We start from the raw sequence: 8,563 nt of genomic DNA on the forward strand, positions 1-8,563 counted from the left end.
GACCAGTGAGAAGTATAATTCATATGAAATGATTGGTGTTAGCACCACTCCTAGCATTTTGAATGATTCTGCAGAATATGCTGAACCCCACCCTCTCCCCTTTCACAAAGCCAGAACTTAGTCCGCAGTTGATTTCACTCTTCATTATTTCTGTTGCTTTGCTTTGCAAGGAGCTTAAGCGTATTGAATAGAAGTTGTGTTTACCAAGAGTGTGCGTGATTGACTGCATCACTAATGAAAGCAAGAAAATTACCTGAGTGAACTCTGAGGTGGAACTCTGAGGGCTGCTTTCCTTAGCCCACCCAACAAGTCCTCTTTTTCTGTGCTGACTTAGAAGATTGACCTCCAGGTTCAAGGGTTGTGACTATTCCCAGGGTGCTCAATAACCTGCCACCAAAATGTCACCAAGATACCACCAAAAGCTTTCATAATGCAGGCTCCAGTTTAACAAATAGGTGTCTCCACCCAGGAGACAGAGACACAGAAATTTGCCACAGAAACTATCTTCAGCTATCCTCACTTCAGAAGGTCACCATCTGAACCCCAAAAGAGAATATGAACAGGAAACAGGTACAGCAAAAAGTGTGCAAATGTTGTGTCAGTTTACCCAACCTCATGTTTCTTCTGTTGGTGAAAGTAATGTGCAACTATACTGAGAAACCTTTTAAAGCCATGTGTCTTGACAAATTTGTTCTGTATTACACAGTGAACTCACAAAGCAGAAGCTCTAGAAAAAGGGTGTGCTAATTTTGTTATGAGGGCACCACTACCAGCTTGGAACAAGGAGATTGTGTTTCTCATGAAGAAGTGATGTGAAGATGACATTTCCTAGAAAAAGCATGCTAGAGTGGCAGGAAGGCAAGACAACAGCTTTTCTAAATTAGAAGGTAAAACTCCATGTCTCTGCCTTCAAGTACGTTACTTGATCCAGGGAAAGTTTCTTGTACAGAACTGGACTGTCAGCTGTCAGGCTCATACATCCTATGTCCAAGCTGAGGCTGTGACCCTCAAACCTGGTCTGAAGGAGTTCACCCACATTTGCGAGGACCTCAGCAGGGACGGACACTGCTTGTTCAGAGGGGGCCCCAGCAATCCCAGGGGTGTACAAGCCTGACTGCAGGGTCCAATGGCAGAAGTGGGGCTGGGGCTTCTCTCCCTAAGAAGAAAACATCCTGTAATGCATGATACCTGTTCACAGTACCTTGTAAGAGTTTGCTGCCTTTCTCTGCACCATTCTGAAAGGGCTTGCGCTGAAAGAAAAATTGGAAGCACTGCTTTTAAGCTTCTCCCTCCTCTGTCTCCACTGTCCTGTACATGCTATCTTACAGCAACTGCTGTTACATGCCTGTGCTTTCCATGAAAACAATATCTCACCAGTTATTCTGGAGACTGGCTTTTACAGCTGAACCCCCTCCCCTGCAACCCGCCACATTCCTGCTTTTGGAAGTCACAATTAAAGAACAGATTTAATCCATGAGAAAAATAACACAGACTTAAATTCAGACAATGTAAGACAGCCACTGCTGCTGCTGCTGCTCCAGGAATTTTTCATACTCTGATGACTGCTTGGTCAGCACAGCAAAAATAGGATTGTCTCGCTGCCTGTCTCTCGAGAGCGTTAGTGAAGTCCAAGACAGGCTGCTGGTCAATCCTTACACCCAGGCAGTAAAGGGGAAATCCACACACAAAGAGCTGTACTGGACAAAACCAGGCCAAAAGAGTTCAAAGAAGGGTAACAAGTGGGTATAGGTGTCTAGGAGGCTGGTTCTACAAATGCAGCAGATCACCAGAACCCTGTCAGGGAAGCCTTTGTGCAGCCTCTCTCCCCTGAAGTATCTCCCAGGTTATACGAGGCTCTAACAGGCTGGGCTAACAGCCCAGGAGTAGGGTACAAGCCTCTTCCACTCAGTCAATCCTCCTCACACACACTCTAGTGTTGCATGCCTAACAGTTGTTAAACAGCTCTCAGACCAGAGATGGCTCACATCTGGTGAGCTCAGCCCTCACAGCTGAAAACAGCTGTCTGGGTAGGCAGTCTCCAGGACAGTTAGGGCCCAGCCCAAGCGGCACAGAGTGGTACGTCTGCCGACCTCTCTGCGGTGCTGTGAACAGAGAGAGTGCATGCTGCACCCTTGCTAAGGTCAGCCGTCTGCTCCAGGACAAAAGAAGCTCAGGAGGTCAGTCGAAACTCTTGGCAGCAGCGCCCAAAGGAATGGTTCCTCATGATTTTCAGCATTGTGCAGAGCTTTGACATTGTTTAGGGGATGTCAACGTGTACAAGAAAAGACTGTAGTTGTCATGCATGGAATTGCCATGGGGCCAAAGGAAGGTGAGTAGCCCAATCCCATTTTGGAGAAAATAATAATAACGCTAAAAAACACTGAGTGAGGTTTGAGCAGATAACTCACGTAGGGTTCCCATGGAAACCTGACCTGTAGCCTTATTGGTTTGTAGAAGCTGAAAGGTGTATTTGATGAGCTGCCACCGTGCATGAGGTCTGTGGCCTTTTAAGCTGCTGTGACTCTAAAACCATAACCCTGGAGGATTCAAACCTGTTCTTCACCTCCCAACCGACAATTTCCATTCCGGCTGGCATATAGACAAAACTGTAGAGGTCCACTAATCGATTTCATGATAAGCTATGAAAAATAAGCTTTTGGCTACAAGCTCACCACCCATCCTCAAGTCCCTGACATTTCATAATTTCCTACGTTTCTTCAAAGCACAGCTGCTTGTAAGCAGAGCGTTTATCAGCTAAAGAAGTGGAAGAGCTCTTCTGCTTGCTTTCATTGAGGTGCTCTGTAGTGACAAACTTGCCCTTTGGACAGTGAAGACAGCTGCGTGCCAGGAGTGTCTCGAGGAAAAGAGGCAGTAAGTTGTGGCCGTGCGTTGGAAGGCAAAGTCACGTAAGTGCTCCAGGAAGGGGAATGTCCTCGTGCATTCGTAGTTCACGTGAATAAGCATGCTTCCACTCTCCCTAACTGAACTGCAGGCACCTTAGAGTCTGACTTTGTCTCACTTGTCACAGGTGATGACAACTCCTTAAATTCGGGTTGAAATCCTGACCTCATCACAGATTTTTCTTCTATTATGACCTTGGGCATGTCCCCTATTTTCTCTATTTCTGTCATGGTCATAAGCTTTTCCGGACACATTTGTACAAGGATATTGCACAGCTTCTTCATAACTTGGCCCTGATTTTAGCCTGGGCATTAAGATACACGGTCACAGAAATGAGAACCGTTTTCTGCCAAAGAATAATTTTCTGCTTTCTTTCCTGGCGCAGTAATTGTTTGCCTGCCTTTCCTGACAGACACAGAGTATGAAGAACATTTTGCAAAAAAACGCCACCTGTTGAATCACTGGAGTAGTTTAAGCCAGTCCCAATAATTTGACCTGCTTTGCAAGACAGCAACTGAACAAAAAAAAGAAGAAAAAAGATTGCAGATAAACGTGAGTTTTGCTTAGAACCGACTCTCCAGAATACTAAATGCCTTACTTTTAACACTAAGAAAATGAGTTCATGGCCAGTAGAGGGCATTTGACATCAAGACTTGGGCTCATGGCTGTGGTCTCACCTCCTGAATTAAAAAAAAATGAAACCATTCTACGTTACTAAAAATTCATACCATTAGTGGTTACTTCCGTGCTGTAGCAGATGTTGAAACCTTTCAGTCAAAGTTCCCCCTGAAGTCAGCAGAGGCTGAGAACATGGCAATGCAAAAAAGAGTTACTGATTCATCCTTTCCTGAATTATCCACTTCCTACTTCCTAACATCAAGATAAGCAGGAGCTTTACTCAACCAACATTCAAGTAAAAGGACCACCTACAGAGGGACTTGTCTGTCCCAAGTTACAGGGAGTTACATGCTTGCCTGAGCTGGTGCAGTTATTCCTTTTTATTTTCATTGTTGTTTGTTAAAACCTTTAAAGTGAATAGAATAAAAAACAATAGAATAGAATAGTTCCAGCTGGAAGGAACCTAAACCAATCATCTAGTCTGACTGCCTGACCACTCCAGGGCTGACCAAAACTTAAAGCCTGTTATTAAGGGCATTGTCCAAATGCCTCTCTTTAAGGCACTGACAGGCGTGGAGCGTCTTCCACCATTCTAGGAAGCCTGTTTCAGCGTTTGACCACCCTCTCGGTAAAGAAATGGTTCCTAACGTCCAGTCTAAACCTCCCCTGCAGCAGCTTTGAAGCATTCCCACGCATCCTGTTGCTGGATCCCAGGAGAAGAGATCAGCACCTCCTTCTCCACTTCCCCTCTTCAGGCAGCTGTAGAGAGCAATGTGGTCACCCCTCTGCCGCCTTCTCTCCAAGTAGACAAGCCCAAAGTCCTCAGCTGCTCCTCACGGGACATGCCTTCCAGCCCTTCCGCCGGCTTTGTTGCCCTCCTCTGGCTGCGTTCAAGGACCTTCACATCCTTCTTAAATTGTGGGGTCCAGAACCGCACATAGTATTCAAGGTGAGGCCGCACCAACGCTGAATACAGCAGGATAATCACCTCTTTTGACCGGCTGGTTACGCGGTGTTTGATGCACCCCAGGATGGGGTTTGCCCTCTTGGCTGCCAGGGCACACTGCTGACGCATATTGAGCCTGCTGTCGACCAGCACCCCTGGATCCTTTTCTGCAGGGCTGCTCTCCAGCCGCTCCTCTCCGAATTTTTATTTGTGCCTGGTGTTACTCCGTCCCAGGTGCAGAACCCGGCATTTGGACTTGTCAAATTTCATCCCATTAGTCATTGCCCAATGATTAGTGAGCATAAAAAGCGGTGAGCATACAGAGTGTTTATTGTAATCTCAAAGCTTAAAGTGGGGGAAATTCACACCTTTGTGGAGTGCTGTTATCATTCTAAATCTTTACGACAATGAATAACAAGCACGAGACCTCAGCTGTGTGAATGTTGCTTTCCGCTGTGTTGACGGTGAGCAGAGGAAAAATACACTCTCTGAAAAGCGTGTGCTTTTGGGATCGTAATTGCAAGCAAAGAGAGGTACTGAGTAGGGGAAATGCTATCGTGTAGCTGAAGGATGAAAAGTTTGGGTAAATGGCAGAGTTGGGTAAAATCAAAAGAAACACTGGAGTTGCCAAAATGGCATGTTTCATGGTTTCACATTGACTTTCTTGAATGTTTTACTTCTTATTTGAAAATGCTGAAATTCTCAGTTTTGATATTTTTAAGGAAAAAATCCCTACTCTGTTTTTAAAGGCCAATAAGTATACTGATATTGCAAGAAGTTTGAAAGTTGGTTTGGGTCCTGTTGATGCTAAACACAAAATATTTCTGATCCCCTCCAAAGTTTTAACATTCTCCTTCCGCACCATGTGTGAACTGGAATTGTCCCAAATAGTATTACTAGCAGTAAAAACAAAGAAATCTGTTTCCACTTCCCTTAGTTATATATTCTCAGTTTGAGTTTTTATGAAAACTTATGGCTCAGTTGTCATTGAGCTCAGCAAAGCCTCCAACTTGATGCCATTCTAAGAAGAAATTCTGGCCCTGAATACCGCTAGGAGAAAAGAGTCACTGTCCTGCATGACTAGAACAGAGTCAGGTCCGCAGCAGTGTTACCGAAATGGATTTGCTTGCATTCTTCTTCTCTTCCAGTTCATAAGTGGGTACTGGAAAGAAGGCAGCAGAAGTACACACTAGCTAAAACCCCTTTTTATTGCTGGCAATAAAGGTGCCTCTCGGCTGGGAGCACACAAAGGACCCAGTGTTACACCTCTTGATTCCTCATATGCAATCTTAAGACGAGTCACATATTCATTTTTACAATTTACATAACCATGATATCGCCTGTTACCATTCACTTGTGCGTATTTGCACACGCGAACCCCCCGTGTTAAGTGCACTTACTGCATGCTTATGAGCTGAGTTTGCACGATTTTGTTGGAACTTTGCCGCTTTCAGCCGGTTTGGTTTGGTTTCTTCTAACGGCAAAGGCGCTTGTACAGGCGAGGTCACTGCCGGTCAAGTTCTGTTGAGTAGGTCTTCAAATCCACCTTTATTGTAGCTTTTTCTTATGTAACAGCAGCTCAGACAGTAACAGCAAAAAGTAGCTTAAGCCAACGGCAGACCCAGGAAATGAAGAGAGGGTTGTAGCACAAAAAGTTAAGGTCAGGTTTCTTGCCAAGCTTTGTTCTCCAAATGGGTTTAGGACAAGCTGAGTCGCTTTGGTAGGTGATATCTGAAACAAACCAGAGAAGTTACGATTTCAGCATTTTATAACAGATTCCTACTTTTCTCTGCAGGTTGTTACAGATACACACGTGTGCCTGTGAATGACAATAGAAATTCAAAGTTAGACGTATGTTAACAGTGGAAACTGGAATAACAATGAATACACTAGCCTATTAAAGAGATCAACACTTTGCTTTCAGCATGACAGAGAAGTCCCTAAAACTATGAAGGAAGTTTGCCAAGTGCAGCTGCGCAGGTGGAAGTGGCAACTGACGCAGTTCAACCTAAAGCAAGACATGCAATTTTGCAAATAAGGACAGCCACTCATAGGAGGTGGTGATGGCAGGATACATTAAGTTCTACCTCACATGGTATCTTCAACTGGAGATGATGTGTCTTCCTGAGAAGAAAGCACTTGCTCAGTCACCGATGGCCAGGGAATGAGGTGGAGTCGCTTGGGAGAAAATGCATTACTATAATGGCTTGCTCCTGGCATAGATTCTGCTGCAGCAACACTTCCTCTAAAAAACTGCGTAGTATGAAAACGTATGGTCTGGGAACTTACGGTGTGTCTTTGAATAATGGGGAAGTGTGCTCATTAGCAGATAAAGGTGGAGTGTAACCTGCTGGTTAGTCAAGATAAGCAAAATCTGTGAAGTGCTTATTAAGTAATGACACAGTACTGCTAATTTTCAGAGATGCTGGACAAACTGTATACTAAAGAGATTGCCCTTACGTACCACAGCACTGCTTCAGCCTTTGGCCATCACTTTCATCATCAACTTTTCACTTCTTCCAATGCGTGGGTGTGCTGTGGAAAATCTACCACAAAGCACAACTGGAGGTACCAGCTACATCTTCACATTCCTTAGTGGTTTTAATATCACAGCGGGGCATCAGTGCAACACTGCCATGCACCTGTGTTACGGTAAGTGCCTGAAAGCCCAAAGTGTAAGAGCCACGGCACTACATGACATAATTGTGTAAAGGAGCCTCTGCTCTAAAATGGCCGCCATCTGCTATGCGGATGAGACACACCATGGAAGAACTAGAAAGAACACCAAAGTAGAGAAGATGCTAGTCAAAAATGTGAAGTAGCTTTCATAAAAGCTATTTTCCAAGCTTTCATGCTGGGGGAAGTCCTGCAGAGAGCATGCAATGGGGTGTGTGGGGGTGGTGGTGAGGGGCACTGGGGACCTGATGGCACCCATCTGCCAAAAGAGGGGTCCTTTCCAAGTAGGGAAGAAAAAGTGCTGGTGCCAAGGCTGGATCTGGAAGAGTGGGAAGAAAGCCTGTGCCCAATGGCAGCAGCATGTCCATCTTTCTCGGCTTGTGCAGGGCCTCTTTCCCCAGGGCTGAGTACCCTGGGGCCTGGCCCTGGGTCGTGCGGGGCCTCTTGTCCTGGCCTTGCCAATGGAGATGCCAGGCCCCGTGGCAGTCAGGGCAGGGAAAAGAGGCCCTGCCTGAATAGAGGACCAACCCCACATCACTTTTGGGCCACAAAGCACACCAGTAGGACCTGCAGGAAAAATGTATGCCTGGACTTCAGGAGAGCAAACTTTGGCCTCTTCAAAGATCTGCTTGGCAGAGTCCCATGGTGAAGGGCCTGGAGGGAAGAGGGGCGCAAACATCTCTGGGCCACTTGTTCCAGCATTTGGGAAAAAACCCAACCAAAACCAAAACCAAAACCAAAACCAAAACCAAAACCAAAACCCTAAACCCCAAAAACCCCAAACCTCCCAAAATCTATGTATCAATTTAATCATATTTGAGAATCCTGGTAATATATAGTATGATGTATCATAAGGGTATGTTTGAGGCACGGTAAAGTGTCTGTTGAGATCAGGAAAGTCGTTTCACCAGCTCTAAGGCAACCGCCAAACTGTCAAATCAGCACCTCTGCAAAATTTTGTTTTGGTAACAACTGAAATAAGTATTTTGTGTCTGGAAGTCTCAAACCAGTTGCAATGTGTTGCTCTGGCCTGGAAGTTCCTGTTTCGACTTCCTGAAGTAACTAGATTACCTAGGATATACCCAAATCCTCTCTGAGTAAGCCCTGAAAAAATACAAAGTTAACTTTGATCCTGGTGTCATACCTCTAGTCCTGAGAAACTTGTTTTCACAGTACTCCTGAAAGCATTTAAACAAATGCACTAAACAAAGCATTTAAGCATATGCCTCTTAAGCAAGGCGTATCACGTCAAAGGCGCTTGAACTCCTGTTTAGCTCTGTTGAAGAAGGATCAAGAAGGCAATGCTGAATTAGGGACGCACAGTCATTCTTTGGCTGGCCCTCACCAGTGGGACACGTTATTGACCTTAAAATATCTGAGAGTAAACTCAAACACTTCCAGCTCTTCATTACAGAAATATTA

This window comes from Platalea leucorodia, assembly GCF_965183815.1.
Source record: "Platalea leucorodia genome assembly, chromosome: Z".
NCBI classification, from domain to species: Eukaryota; Metazoa; Chordata; class Aves; order Pelecaniformes; family Threskiornithidae; genus Platalea; species Platalea leucorodia.